Raw genomic sequence first — 16,077 nt, 5'->3', positions numbered from 1 at the left:
AGAGACAGAGAGAAAGGTCTTCCTTTTGCCGTTGGTTCACCCTCCAATGGCCGCCGCGGCCAGCGCGCTGCGGCCGGCGCACTGCGCTGATCCGATGGCAGGAGCCAGGAGCCAGGTGCTTTTCCTGGTCTCCCATGGGGTGCAGGGCCCAAGCACCTGGGCCATCCTCCACTGCACTCCCTGGCCACAGCAGAGAGCTGGCCTGGAAGAAGGGCAACCGGGACAGAATCCGGCGCCCCAACCGGGACTAGAACCCGGTGTGCCGGCGCCGCTAGGCGGAGGATTAGCCTAGTGAGCCGCAGCGCCGGCCGAGACCATGATACTTTTAAAAATTGTTTTCTGCAGATTTATTTATTTATTTGAAAGGCAGTGTTGCAGAGGAAGAGAGAGAAATGGACAGATGGCTTGCAACATCCGGGGCTGGGCCAGGTTGAAGCCAGAGGCCAGGAACTCTATGCAGGTTTCCCACATGAGTGGCAGGGGCCCAAGAACATGGACCATCTTCTGCTGCTCTCCTAGGTTATTAGCAGGGAGCTGAGTTGGAAATGCAACAGCTGGGACTTGAATGGGCACCCACATGGGATGCTGGCCCTGAGACCACAATGCATTTATGTGCAACATTTCCCTGTTCCCCAGGCCATGTCTTTTTCTAAGATGGAGTCTATATCCTTGGCCTGGTCTAGTCCCTCCTCTCCTTTCCTTTCTTCTTGGTTGCTGAAAATTCCCACGGCTTTGATGTTATTTTGGTGTTGCTGCTGTTGCTCCAGTGATTGTACCTGCTCTGTAGTTTGCCCAGACGTAGAAGACAGGAGTATCCTATCTCCCTTCCCCTTTGACCTGGCTCTGCAGTGTTGCCCTCTGGTCTTGGATCTGAAGCCTGTTCACCTGTTGCCTGGAAGGTGGTGGTGGTGGGGGGTGCTGGGGCCCTGACACCGTGGTAAGAAGTGACACTTTCATGACCCTCTGTGTAGTGTGTGGCTTAACGCTCTGCTGGGGAATCACCCCGCATTGTTGGGGGGGCACATCCAATGGGAGTGGTGGGCAGGGACACTCTCGGTTTCAAGTGGTCCCCAGCTTCAGACAGACCCCACCTCCCGAGGACACATTTTGCTGTAAAAACAATCAGTTTCAGGCATCAGTGCAGCTACGCTCTTCTGCCTTCTTGTGAGACTGGATTCTGGTGGTGCTGGCTCCTCGGTCTGCTCACAGCTAGGGAGAGAGACCAGAGGGCCTTCCGTACTCCCCCCCGGCTCCCACAGCATCCTCTGATGGCTTTGTTGGTCGTCAGTGTATTCCAGTGGTTACCTCCTTGGGAGGGTTCTGCTTCTCAGCTAGAGGCAAGTAGTGGGGTTCATCTGGGTTTGGCCTACTCACTACTTTCTGGGGGAAGGGAGGGTCTTCTGGACCAGTGGTTCTCATCTGGGGCAACCTTGGAGACATCTTTGGTTGTTACAACCTGGGAAAGGGCGCTCCTGGCATCTTATGTATGAAACCAGGGGTGTTGTCACTCATCCCGCTCTGCACAGGACAGCCCCTGACAATGCAGAGTTCTCTGGTCCAAAGTGCCAGTCATGAGATTGAGAAGTGTTCCAGGCTGACATCCCTGGCCATGCTCTTGGGCTGTGTGCCGTCCCTGGCTGCACCCCACCAAGCGGGTGATGTCAGGGGGTCAATGGGTTTCAGTCATCAGCACCTCGCGTGGTAGAGAGGACCAGCCTATCAGTGCTCAGGGCCACTTCTAACCTGCCCAGAACTTTCCTTCTCAGGAAGACACTTCTCAAGATTCAACCCATTCTTAGTCCATTTGTACTGCTACTAACAGAAATGCCAGCGACTGGGCAATTGATAAAGAACAGAAGTTTATTTCATGCAGTTGTTGAGGCTGGGAAGTTCAAGATCAAGGCATGGGCATTCCATATCTGGTGAGGTCTTGCTGTGTCCTTGCAGCAGAAGGGCTGAGTACTGAGTACTGAGAAGAGATGAGTGTGTGTGTAGGGGGGGGCCCGGCTAGTGTCCCCTCCAGCCCTTTTATGAGGGCATTAATCCCATTGATGAGGGTAGAGCCCTCGTGGGTTACCTGCTGAAGGCCCCAACTCTATTTTTTTTTTTTTTTTTTGACAGGCAGAGTGGACAGTGAGAGAGACAGACAGAGAGAAAGGTCTTCCTTTTTGCCGTTGGTTCACCCTCCAATGGCTGCCACGGCTGGCGCATCGCGCTGATCCGAAGCCAGGAGCCAGGTGCTTTTCCTGGTCTCCCATGTGGGTGCAGGGCCCAAGGACTTGGGCCATCCTCCACTGCACTCCCGGGCCACAGCAGAGAGCTGGCCTGGAAGAGGGGCAACCGGGACAGAATCCGGCGCCCCAACCAGGACTAGAACCCTGTGTGCCAGCGCTGCAAGGCGGAAGATTAGCCTATTGAGCCACGTCGCTGGCCTCCAACTCTGTTTTTTAAAAAGATTTATTTGAAAGGTAGAGTTAGAGAGAGAGAGAGATCTTCCATGTACTCATTCACTCCCCACATGGTCACAATGACCAGAGCTGGACCAGGCTGGAGGCTGGAATTCCATCTGGGCCTACCACATGGGTGGCAGCAGCCCAAGTACTTGGACCATCCTCCACTGCCTTCCCAGGAACATAAGCAGGGAGCTGGATCAGAAATGGAGCAGCTGGGACTGGAACCAGCACTCACATGGGATGCTGGCACTGCAGGTGGTACTTAACCCCTGTGCCACAGCATTGCCCTGGCCCCAACTCTTACTACACCACCTACGCCAAAAGGAGGGACACACACATTTAAACCATAGCAGCCCTGGCTTCAGAACTGCTATCATATTATTGATCACTCTAAGTTTATTTTCATTTCTTGTTTTTCTGTTTGATCTGGGGAGAGGGCCATGTAGGGAGCCTATGTTTATTTCATCAGCTTCCCTGGGATGTTTCAGGAGTTGTAAAGGAAACCTCACAAGATCACTCATTCCTTTAATTAATTCAGAAGTGGCAGTGGTTACCTTCTCTCTGTCCCATGCATTATCTCATTTAACCTCCAGCAGCCTGTTGAGATCGGTGTCGTTGTGCAGGTTTCATAGTGGTTTTCACTCAGCCGTGGCTGGTGAGTTGATGTGGATTAGATCTGTTCGGCTCTGATGTTATGTCTTTTCTGCTACACTGCACTCCTTTTCCACAAATGAAATAATAACCTATCCTTGTTGTAAGTCGGCAAGTGTGTTTGTTGGGGAAATTAGATTCTGCAAGACACCGCTTGCCACCTCTACCTAAGGGCATATTTAATTGAACTTAATTAGAACAATGATCCAGGGTGTTAAATTTTTATTATTAGATTTTGTATCTCGCTGTTAAGCAACCACAAACTCACCATCAGGAATAGCAGGTGTTACGAGTGCAATGCATATGCATGTGGTTTTCTCCCCTGCCTGCTAGAAATGGAAGGAAGCTGGCTCAGCAGGGTTGAGTGCACAACCTTCCCTCCCTCTGGGCGGGAGGGGCCCCTTCATCAAGGTAGTGCCGAGGAGAGAAGGCTGCCATCGTTACTATTACAAAGAACCTGAGGCAGTCTGCTTGTCCTGGCTCATTCCTCTGCAGCCTCACATTCCCAGGTGGGGCAGGCCCCATTGGCTTGACCTGCAGGGACGGCATCCTTTCTTTTTTAAAATTAGTTACTTTTTTAAAAATTTATTTATTTGACAGGTACAGTTATAGACAGTGAGAGAGAGAGACAGAGAGAAAGGTCTTCCTTCTGTTGGTTCACTCCCCAAATGGCCGCAACAGCCGGCACTACACTGATTGAAGCCAGGAGCCAGGTGCTTCTCCTGGTCTCCCACGTGGGTACAGGGGCCCAAGCACTTGGGCCATCCTCCACTGCCCTCCCGGGCCACAGCAGAGAGCAAACGGGACTAGAACCCAGCACCCATATGGGATGCCGGTGCCACAGGCAGAGGATTAACCAAGTGAGCCACGGCGCCGGCCCCTAAAAGTAGTTACTTTTTTTAGAGAGAGAGAGAAGAGGGAGAGAAGAGTGGGGACTGGTCCACTGGTTCACTCCCTGAGTTCCTGCAGCAGCCGGGGCTGGGCCAGGCTGAAGCTGGGAGCTGGGAGCTCCACCCACTTCTCAAAAGCCCCACTTCCAAGCATTACAATCAGATACAGTCTCCACCCTCTTCTCACGGTTAACATAGGATCAAGGGGTCAAAGTGCCTGCATGAGTTTTGGGGACAAACCATATAGAAACCAGAGCACACTTGTCTGCAGACTTTTTTTTTTTTTAACATTTAAGAAATTTATTTTGTGAGACAGAGAGAGAGAGAGAGAGAGAGAAAGAAAGAAAGAAAGAGAAAATCTATCACTGGTCCACCTCCCAGATGAGTGCAGGTTGGGGCCAAATCTAGACCCAGGAACTCAATCCCTGTCTCCCACAGGGAGAAGGAGCCACCACTGCTGCCTCCTGGGGTGTGCAGTGGCAGGAAGCTGGAGTCAGCAACTTGCGCGGGGCACCCTTATATGGGAGACGGAGCCTCAACCACCTGCAGAACGCGGTCCCAGGGCTTCATGATCGAAACCCAGCAGCCCCTCTGCGGCTCCTCACCAGCACCTCGGTTCCAGGTGAAGGCGCCGAGACACAAGCCCACGCCCCCATCCTGTGTTCTCCCACGCAGCCACCCCGGCCGGGCCTGGCTCTGCACCCAGAACGGCTCGCCCCTTAGCCGTTGCCTGATCTCTCCCGGCCTGGATTTCCTCAGGAAGGAAGAGAAAGGAAGAGAAACACTCCCTGAGCTCCTTCTCCCCGCTGTGGGATGATAGACAAGGAATTTGACATCCAACAGATCGGGTCCAACCCCACTTCCTTACTCCTTGGCTTTGCATTCGTGGCAGATTAACACCCCCTCCCCCCTTGCTAGTCCGCGTCCCCATCTCTAAAACTGGGGTAGCCAGCTGTTTTCGAGGGCGGGGCGAGACAGTGGGCGTGGCCCACAGGAAGCCTGTGACACATTGGCCAGCCTGCCTGTCCTCTCTGCCTTCCTCCCGCCTCCCTCGCCTTGCTGGGAGCCTGTCTGCTGTGCTGTATTTTTCCATCCAGGCGACTGCTCCTCCTTGCAAGTGTGCGCGTTGCTTGAGAACCCGGGCGGCGAGCTGAGGCTGTGCGTCGCAAACACATCAGCTCCTCCAGTGACTGCCACTGGGCTGCAATGTCACGTTCATCCAGAGAGCAATTTCGGGGCAGACTTCTTTTCTGATTTGTCGGTGCTTCTGAAAAATTAAATGGAGAGAACATTGAGGTGCCAAGAACATGATGAACTCATTGTAGAAGCAGAGTCGGCTCTTCCCCCTCTCCCCAAAGCTCTAAAATTAGACTCTGCAAGCCCTGGGAGGAGGGCTTGATCCCCTCTTGCCTACAAAGCACAGGGAGCACAGACCCTCAAGACTGGCACAGAATCTGGCTTCTTTCCCCTCCCTCTATCCCTCTGGAACCAGGAGCCGTAGGGGAGCTGGGAGTCCGCAGTGGGCATCTCCCTGGGTTGTTCTCTATGATCCGTGTGCGATAAAATGCACCCATGCTAGGTGTCCAGGTCAATGAGTTTTGACAGATCCATGTTCATACAACCATGCCAAAGTGGAGACACAGGACACTTCCATCTCCTAGATAATTTTTATTTTAAACTCAGATATATTACAGCCAGCCAAGAAAGTACAGAAATTAGTATTGCAAAATAATGCTTATAAGTCTATCACCAAGATAAGGTTTGCTTTGCTGTATTTGTTTTGGTTTGTCCTCACTTTTCACTCTCTCGCTTCCCTTCCCTCCCTTCATCTAATCTCTCTAATAAACAGATAAAATTAAAATTCTTAATTAAAGAAACATTCCTTTGAGATCAGCGAGACAGAAAGAGACAACTAAATAGATGTTCTCATTTGCTGGTTCACTCCCCAAATGCCTGCAATGGCCAGGGCTGGGCTTGGGTGGAAGCTGGGAGGTGGACATGCAATCCAGCTCTCCCGTATGGGTGGCAGAGACCAATTACCTGAGCCATCACTGCTGCCTCCCAGGATCTGCTGTACCAGGAAGGTGGAGTCAGGAGCCAGAGCCAGAACTCAATCTGCTCTCTGATACACGAAGTGGCATCTTAACCACTAGGCTAAGCACTCACTTCCCAATAAAATGCTTTTAAAGAAGTGAATCTTGGGGCTGGCACTGTGGCACAGTAGGTTAATCCTCTGCCTGTGGCACCAGCATCCCATATAGGCACAGATTCTAGTCCCGGCTGCTCCACTTCTGATCCAGCTCTCTGCTATGGCCTGGGAAAGCAGTGGAGGATGGCCCAAGTCCTTGGGCCCCTGCACCTATATGAGAGACCCGGAAGAAGCTCCTGGCTCCTGGCTCTTGGCTTCAGATCAACCCAGCTCCAGCTGTTGTGGCCATTTAGGGAGTGAACCAGTGAATGGAAGACCTCTCTGTCTCCTCTCTCACTGTCTATAACTCTACCTCTCAAATAAATAAATAAAATATTAAAAAAAAAAAAGAAGTGAATCCTTACAGGTATCATTGGAATCTTTCTCAAACCAATCCCCAAAGATAACCACTGGTAATTACCCATATTTGAAGGGCAGCCTGTCTTACCCTTGTTTTAAACTTTTACTACATTGTGTATGAATGCAAATAACATACAATCTTGTTTGGTAGGCATTTGCTTTTTCCATGAAAAATAGATCATATGGTGTGTGTCCTTTTGCAACATATGCTTCTTCAACACATGCTTTTAAGATCCACTTGCCTTTTTACAAACAGATCTAATTCATTTGTCATAAGAGTGTCCTCATGTAAGAGTGGTTTTTTTAAGATTTATTTATTTATTTGAAAGGCAGAGTTACAGAGAAGTAGAGGCAGAGAGAAAAAGAGAGAGAGAGAGAGAGAGAGAGAGAGAGAAAGAGAGAGAGAGAGAGAGGTCTTTCATCCCCTGGTTCACTCCCCAGATGGCTGCAATGGCTGGAGCTGGGTAGATCCGAAGCCAGGAGCCAGGAGCTTCTTCCAGGTCTCCCACACAAGTGCAGGAGCCCAAGGACTTGAGTCATCTTCTACTGCTTTCCCAGGCCACAGCAGAGAGCTGGATCAGAAGTGGAGCAGCCAGGACTTGAACCAGTGCCCATTTGGGATGCCAGCACTGCAGGTAGCAGCTTTACCCACCACACCACAGCACTGGCCCTGCAAGTGTTTTTAAACTCTGCTTATCCAATCCTCTATTGAGAGGCATTGAGGCTGGTTCCCATTTTTCTTCCTAAGATCAGGTGCCATGAATATTCTTGAGCCTGTGCATAAGAATTATCCGAGGGTATTCATCTGAAAGGAGCATAAAACCACAAGACAGGTCCCAACCAGTGAGACTTTTATTGCCAAATTGTTCTCCAAGTTGAGCGCACCAGCAGTCCCATCCCAGAGCACGTGAGCACCTGTTTCCTATTCCTGTGCACCTGCGGTAGTGGTAGATTTTTCCCCATCTGCTGTGTTTGAAGTCGTCTGCCGATCATTTCAGTGTGCATGTCGCTGGCCCCAGGGAAGCTGAGCCTGCTTTCACGTGTTTGTGACCTGGAGAGTTTGGTCTGTGGATGCCTCTTGCTAGTTTTCTCTCATTCCCCCTCTTTCATTGGATTAGAGGAATTCATTTTTCAGTGGCAGATATGAATTCCTTGTCAGTTATATGCATTGTAAATATTTTCTCCCAACCTCAGCCTCTCTCTTAATTTTAGTTTTGGTACTTTTTGGTTATAGGGACATTAAGTTTTTTTTTTTTTTTAAGATTTATTTATTTATTTGAAAGAGTTACACAGAGAGAGAGGAGAGGCAGAGGGAGAGAGAGAAGTCTTCCATCTGCTGGTTCACTCCCCATTTGGCCGCAACAGCCAGAGCTGTGCCAATCCGAAGCCATGAGCCAGGAGCTTCCTCCAGGTCTCCCACACGGGTGCAGGGGCCCAAGGACTTGGGCCATCCTCTACTGCTTTCCCAGGCCGAAGCAGAGAGCTGGATCGGAAGTGGAGCAGCCAGGTCTCGAACCGGTGTCCATATGGGATACCAGCACTTCAGGCCAGGGCGTTAACCCACTGTGCCACAGCGCTGGCCCCGGGACATTAAGTTTTAATGCAGTCAAATCTTTGTGGTTTATGCTTTATGTAAATTGTTTGGGAAATCCCAGAAATGTTTCCCACATGTTCTTCTAAGAAACATGAGGTTGTTCTTCCCAGTCCAGAGAGGAGGAACTGATCAGAGCCGTCAGTGATTTGCCCAGAGCCACAGATGCAGGTGGCAGACCCAGGGCTGAGCCCAAGTCTGGTGGTCTTTCCTTTTCTTGGGGTCCAGAGATCGAGGCTGGATCTGGGAACTGGAGAGTTGGAGCTGGTATCCTGACGTGCTGTGAGTGACGCTAGGCAGTGCACGCCCTGTCCCTGTGGCTCACCTCGGGGGGCCCATGGTCAGAAGGCTCTCCGCTCTTCCTTTAGCTGCTGTGGCCATGAATACCGAGATTCCGAAGATTAGAGTTGGAGGAATTTGGGATCACATGTTACAGGTGGAGAAACTGGGGCACACCCAGGTTTATCCAAAGGGTGCAGCTCAAGGACCATACGGCTCCTTTCAGAGTGCCTACCCTGAACCTGCACGAGCCTCACCACCTGCCTGCACACTGGGCTACAGCAGCTGGTGCTACTGCCAGATGACTTCGCACCTGACCATGGACTGTCCTCACGGCAGCCTCAGGGCTGGGGACAGTCCCTGCTAGTTCACAAAGGGAGAACCAAGGTCAGAGGGGGCAATTGGCTTGGCTAGGGTCACACGCAGAGATGGGGACCCCTCACACACAGGATTCCAAAGTCACTACGTGACCGAGGGCCCCGCTCTGTTTTGGGGTGTCTGAGTCAGAGCAGGGAAAGCAGCCTCCTCTACCCCACACCCCTCGGCTGTCATAGTCACCTCTGCCCTTCGTGCCTGAGCCCCAGCCCCTGTCTCTGCCCACTCCTATTCCACAGCTTGCTCGGCTCCTCCCCCCAGCCTGTCCTACTCCTATATCACACTGAATGGGCAGAGAATTTTCTGCGTTTATCTGTTCATTCTTTCATTCACTCAATCTTCTTTGGGTGTCCGCCAGGAAGCCAGAGCCACCTAAGACCTGGTGTGCACCATGTGTGATCTTAGACAAGTTTATTGATTCTCAGGTCCTTGGTTTTCTCATCTCTAAAATGGGAACAGTTAATACTTAATTCATAAATTGCTGTGAGAACTGACTGAGAGGAACAAGGCTTGTGCATCTGACTGGGTCACCGGTGGCATCGCTGACCATGGCCTGGGCTGTGCCACCTGATGCTGGGGGCTGCCCTGCCTGGTACACAGGGGTGGGGAGGAGCACAGACCCTGAAGTCAGCCCATCACTGCTCTGGACCAGCTGTGTGGTGCTGGACAAAGCACACAGCTGTTCTACGCCACATTTCCTCATTTCAGACGATACGCTACAAACAGCTCCAGCCTCCTGAAATAATCGTGAGTATGGAAGGAGTTAATGCACACAAACACAAGGAACCTTTTTTATTTGACAAAATACAAAGCAAGGTCCACAGCAGAGAGGGGGAGGAGGTGGGGGTGGGGAGTGGGGAGTGTGGGTGATCTTACTTTTGGTTGCTGAAAAGCAGGACCTGCCCCTCCCCCAGTCAAGGATCCAAGAGTACAAGGTTTACTTGGAAGATGATTCCAGGAGCGGCAGGAAGTGGGTAGGACAGTGACACAGGGAAGGGAAGGAAGACAAGCTTGTTAGCATGGTGGGCAACTGGAGGTCAACCCCACTGGTGAACTGTGGGAGCTGTGGCTGTCCATGCACCAACTCAAAGGCTGTTCCTGGATCCTTAGGTCCCCAGCACTCAGATGGGCTGCAGGGGTGGGAGAGTTGCTCTGAGCATGGGGGGGCTGAGGGTGGGGTGGGGGCTGGGGGGTGGGGGAAGCCCTTGGGCAAAGACGTGGAGATGATGAGGGCAATCAAAAGTTAGATCAGAGCTGGGGTGTGGTTAGGGCCCTGGGGTCACAGCGGGGTGGGGGTGGGGGGTCCCTGCCAGCAGCTGCTGTGGTTGGGGGCTGAATTAACCAACCACAAGTCTGTAACACGATTGTTTTCTGTTGTAGTAGAATCACAAATAGCGAAATATCCCTGCTAAATGTTTACACTGTTTCCATTTGTATGGATATCACTGCATTTAATTTCCCAGAAGCTTATTCTGAGTATGACCGTGAATATTTCCCAAGGAGTAGATTCCCAAGCATAGATGGAATTGCCAGTTCAAAGGGCAAACACTTTTTAAGGTGCTTACTTGATAATTTGCAAATTTGATAAACTTGGATAAGTTTGGAAACTGCACTGCCACTCACCCTGTTAGGCCAAATTTCAAGTCACTCTGCAGACATTGAGTTTGTGTCTTGTAGAATTTCTGGAGAGCCCTGGAGTAGCTTGCTGCATAAAAAGGAAGGTGTTTTTGCCATTTTGATAAACATCACCAAAGTATCTTCCAAAATTGACCCGAATGGTATGTTTTTGCCCAACATTGCCATTTTTCTCTTTCTTTCTGTTCAATATCTTAGGTGAGATAAATAGTTCTTTCTAATATAGATCATGCGTGTTTTAAAAGTATGTTCTTAGGGGCGGGCGCCGTGGTGTAGTGGGTTAAAGCCCTGGCCTGAAGCACCAGGATCCCATATGGGCGCCGGTTCTAGTCCCGGCTGCTCCTCTCTCGATACAGCTCTCTGCTATGGAAAGCAGTAGAAGATGGCCCAAGTCCTTGGGCCCCTACACCCATGTGGGAGACACAGAGGAAGCTCCTGGCTCCTGGCTTCGGATCGGCTCAGCTCCGGACATTGTGGCCATTTGGGGAGTGAACCAGCAGTGGAAGACCTCTCTCTCTGTCTCTACCTCTCTCTGTAACTCTTTCAAATAAATAAAATAAATCTTAAAAAAAAAGCTTGTTCTTAAATATTTTTGATTTTCATTGCTAGTACAAATAAAATTGTTATAATCTGCTATATTTTCTAGCTGGCCTTTTTTTGAAATCTAAGAAAATGCTTAACTTTAGTGTATTTATTTCCCAATCACCACCTTACTGAATGAATATATTATTTATAGCACATTTTTAATAGATTTTTTGGCTTTTTTTCTACATAGAAAATTATAAGATGGCAAATATTGATCATTTTGGTTCTTTTCTTAATATTTGCACCTGTTATGTCATTCTCATACCCAGTGGGTTAGGTAACATTTCCAGAAATGAGTTCTAAAGCCATAACACTGGGCCACTGTGTGACACAGCAGGTTAAGCTGTCACCTGTAGCACCAGCATCCTATATGGGCACCAATGCAAGTCCCAGCTGCTCCGCTTCCATTCCAGCTCCCTGCTAATGGCCTGGGAAAGCATGGAAGGTGGTCCATGCGCTTGGGCCCCTGAACCCACATGGGAGACCCAGAAGAAGCTCCTGGCTTCAACCTGGCCCATCCTCAGTGGCTGTAGCTTTTTGGGGAGTGAACCAGCAGGTGGAAGATCTCTCTCTCTGTCTCTTCCTCTCTTTTGGTAACTCTGCCTTTCAAATAAATAAATAAATCTTTTTAAAGGAAAGCCGTAACAACACCAATCTCCTTTGTCTTATCTCTGGTTTAAGGTGCATGCTTGTGAGTGTCTTTATGATGATGTCAACAGTTACTTGACATCAATGCAAAGTCTTTTTTTTTTTCTTTTGACAGGCAGAGTGGACAGTGAGAGAGAGAGACAGAGAGAAAGGTCTTCCTTTTGCCGTTGGTTCACCCTCCAATGGCCGCCGCGGCCGGTGTGCTGCGGCTGGCGCACTGCGCTGATCCAAAGGCAGGAGCCAGGTGCTTCTCCTGGTCTCCCATGGGGTGCAGGGCCCAAGCACTTGGGCCATCCTCCACTGTACTCCTGGGCCACAGCAGAGAGCTGGCCTGGAAGAGGGGCAACTGGGACAGAATCCGGCGCCCTGACCGGGACTAGAACCCGGTGTGCCAGCGCCACAAGGCGGAGGATTAGCTTATTGAGCCACGGCGCCGGCCAAAGTCTTTTTCTGTTACAGAAATAAGAGGGTACAACAAAAGGTTCACGAGAAATGAAATCAAAGTATAAATTTATTTTGGTGCAAAATTTTTGAAATCCATGCATAGTAGTTTAGTAATACATACTTTCTATAAACTTGTTGAATCCCCCCCCCCAACTTTTTTCTAAAAAAAAAAAAAATCTTGTTTTATGAAACATTGTTACCAGGAATAGATGTCAGGAACAGATCCTGGCTCCTGATCCTGTCCTGCTACCCATGCAGACCCTGGGAGACAGTGGTGATGATTCAAGTAGCTGGCTTCCTGCCACTCACATAGTAGACCTGAACTGTGTTCCAAGCTCCTGGCTTTGGGCCCAGCCCAGTCCAGCCCTGGCTATAATGGGCATTTGGGGAGTGAACCAGTGTTTGGAGGCTCTCTGTGTCTCTGTGTTTGTCTGTCTCTCTCAAAGTAAATAATTAGATAACATTTTAAAGAATAGCTTTCTTTTTTAAAAAATTTTAGGAAATTTATATTTATTAAATGAAAAATTTTAAAAATTTATTTATTTATTTGAGAGGTAGAGTTACAGACAATGAGAGGGAGGTCTTCCTTCTGTTGGTTCACTCCCCAAATGGAGGCAATGGCCAGAGCTGCGCCAATCTGAAGCCAGGAGCCAGGTGTTTCTTCCCAGTCTCCTGCACAGGTGCCAGGACCCAAGGACTTGGGCCATATTCTACTGCTTTCCCAGGCCATAGCAGAGAGCTGGATTGGAAGAGGAGCAGCCGGGACTAGAACTGGTGCCCATATGGGAAGCCGGCACTGCAGGTGGAGGATTAACCTACTGTGCCACGGAACTGGCCCCAGCTATTACTTTCAAAAAGTTGTTTTTAGGCATTTATTGAGATCTTTTCTCTTACATTAACAGCTTATCAAATTCTTAATAGTTCTTGCTCGATCTCACATTTCTTCTGTAAATATACTATTTAGCTTATTTGTTAACATTTAATTCTTATTTTGTGTAGGTGTTCACAGTAGGGCTTGTGGTCTTCCATTTTGTGCTTTGTTCTTTTATTTTGAATTCTGCATGTTTTAAAAAAATCCATGAAAACTTTCATTATGCATTAAAACTATTTAAATGACAGTAGATTTCTGAGTTTTTAAAAAAAATTTTATTTGTTTATCTATTTGAAAGGCAGAGACAGAGATAACTAGAGAGAGAGAGAGAGAGAGAGAGATGGAGAGATCCTTCATCTTCTGGCTCACTCCCCAATACCTGTAACAACTAGGGCCGGGCCAGGCTATAGCCAGGAGCCTTGAACTCCATCTAGGTCTCCCATGTAGGTGGCAGGGACCCAAGTATTTGAACCATCACCTGCTGCCTCCCAGTATGAATATTAGCAGGAACCTGGGTTGGAAGTAGAGGTGGGACTTGATCCCAGGTGCTGTGATATGGGGTGCATGTGTCACAAGCATAAAAGTAAATTTCAAAGAACATATTTTTATCCCATTTTCGTTTATTGTCAGAATAATTTCATTTGTCAAAAAATTTTGTGAGGTTATTGCATGTGTGAGTGAGTGATTCACTGCAGTCTTAGTTGTGTCTTGTGTTGCACTGTTTATATTGACTACGTGGAGTCTGCTTTCTGATCTATTAATAATTGAATAACTTGATTAATCCTAGCTTCTGTGTGTCCCTTTACGGATAAGGGGTTTGCACATTCTTCCTCCCTCTCCTTCCTCCTGTCTTAGCTGGTGTAACTGAATACCATGACTGAGGGATTTATGAGTCCTACAGGTCGATTTGGCTCATGGTTCTGAAGGCCAAAAATTCAAGATCAGGTGTCTGTCTGGTGAGGGCCTGCTTGCCGTGTGGCAGTGCAGGCGTCGCGTGGCCACGGGGAATGTCCTGGCCTGGTCTCTGCCTTTCCTGCAAAGCCGCAGTCCTGGTGGAGGAGGGCCACACCCTCACGGCCTCACGTAACCTTCACTGCCACCAAGTGGCCCTGCCTGCGCACACCCCAGCTGGGTTGCTCCCCACTCCTCCTGCCCCACCCTGGGGACCGAACTCCAGCGTGAGCTCTGCCGAGAACAATTCCAGCCACAGCATCGCCTCTGTCAGTCTCCACTCCAAAGCCACCGAGCAGAGTTGTGCATCCTGAATGTTTAGCCTGGCGCGTTGTAAGGAAGTTACGGTTAGCATTTGTGTTATGTGCCTTTATTTGTCATGGAACTTCATGTTTAACGCACGTCTGTGTTACGGTTAGCATTTGTGTTATGTGCCTTTATTTGTCATGGAACTTCATATGTTTAACGCACGTCTGTGTCTCACCGTCACTGAGTGCTGCTTCCGTGATGGGGTCTGGATGGCTTTGGTTCCACTCCAGTTCTTCCAGGACACGGCTTTCATGTTCAGAAGCATCTACTTGTTCAGAAGGAGCACTGAGGGGGCCCCTTCCTCAAGCGCTCCTGTCCCTCGCAGGTGACCGGCACTTTGGGCTCAGGATTCCGAGACCATATTCTCATTATTCCTCCAAAAGCTCTCATGGCCTCTGGCAGTGACTGCACAGTAGAAAGGTCAATGTCTGGAGGTGTCTTCGTAGGTAATTTTATTTATACGCAAAATGAAGGAATTTTCTCGAATTTGCTCAGTGCTGTCTTCTTGATGGCCTTGTATTAGGAAACACCTCAGGGACCTGTTTCCTGTGCAGGTATTGTTCGCTCAAATCCTGTGTCCTTGATGGCCTCATATTAGGAAAGATCTTTTATTTATTTATTTATTTATTTATTTGACAGGCAGAGTTAGACAGTGGGAGAGAGAGACAGAGAGAAAGGTCTTCCTTCTGTTGGTTCACCCCCCCAAATGGCCGCTGCGGCTAGCACACTGTGCTGATTTGAAGCCAGGAGCCAGATGCTTCTTCTGGTCTCCCATGGGGTGCAGGGCCCAAGCACTTGGGCCATCCTCCACTGCCCTCCCGGGCCACAGCAGAGAGCTGGCCTGGAAGAGGAGCAACCGGGACAGAATCCGGCACCCCGACCAGGACTAGAACCCGGTGTGCCGGCGCCGCAGGTGGAGGATTAGCCTATTGAGCCACAGCGCCTGCCAGGAAAGATCTTTTATGTCCCCATGTTGCTCCGATCTGTTCCGGTCTCTTCAGGGTCAGACGAGTCTCTGTCCTCTTTCCTCTATGGGTTTTCCCCTCCTTTCTCCTTTTCCGCTATCATCTGCATGGTTTTTCTTTGAGTATACCCTGGCCTCACTGCTTGGGTTTCTTCAGTGAGGTGTGAATCCTTTCTCCACTGCCTCCCAGACCATTTAAAACAAGTGGGAACAGCATTGGCTGTTTCTTTAATGTTTTTTCTTAGTACTGCCCATTATTTTGTGAACACAATCTGTTGCTTTAGGATCTCATTTTTCATCCTGTTTTGTATTTTTGGAATCTTTGACCTTCTCTCCATCCCACTGAGAGTGGAAAGTAGATTTGCCCCAAATTTTGAGTGTTTTATAGGCTCAGTTTCCAGAAATATATTCTTCATCTAAGTTGCTGGTCCTTTTCTTTCTGATGCAAAAAAAATTTTTTTGTTTGCCATGTCTTGCCTTCTTCTTAACCCTTTGATAGGATTCTTGTGTAGAGACATCTTCCTTGGCAATTCCCCACATGCCACACTTTTTCCATAGGTGTCTGCTTAGCCTCAGCGTCTTCTTACTAGAACTCTCTAAGTGTATGTACATTTGAATGCATTTGCAGAAAGATTTAGGATACAAAATCAACAGAAAATATTGGTTACCTCAAAGTAGAAGTGTAGGGATAAAGAGAATTTAATTCTTTATTTAAAATTAATTCTTTATTTAAAAACATTATGAGTATCAGATAAAATTTGTCAGTGCCTAAATTGCCACATAGAAAGATGCTTAATCTTGCCGATATCCAATGAAATACAAATTAAAACAACACTGGCCGGCGCCGCAGCTCACTAGGCTAATCCTCCACCTAGCGGCGCCG

The 16,077-nt window shown here is 49.0% G+C and overlaps 1 long non-coding RNA gene across 1 annotated transcript in view; it reads right to left on the bottom strand.

Annotated features, from left to right (window-relative positions):
* Positions 1-4,123: 4,123 nt before the first annotated feature.
* The window catches only part of LOC103352312 (uncharacterized), a 42,591-nt gene continuing 30,637 nt past the window's right edge, over positions 4,124-16,077 (bottom strand). The window contains exon 4 of the long non-coding RNA XR_011379878.1: positions 4,124-5,261. This is a non-coding gene — a long non-coding RNA (uncharacterized lncRNA). The remainder of the gene's footprint in view (positions 5,262-16,077) is intronic.

Source organism: Oryctolagus cuniculus, chromosome 11 (genome assembly GCF_964237555.1).
Source record: "Oryctolagus cuniculus chromosome 11, mOryCun1.1, whole genome shotgun sequence".
Lineage (NCBI taxonomy): Eukaryota > Metazoa > Chordata > Mammalia > Lagomorpha > Leporidae > Oryctolagus > Oryctolagus cuniculus.
This window is presented reverse-complemented; position numbering and strand designations above follow the sequence as displayed.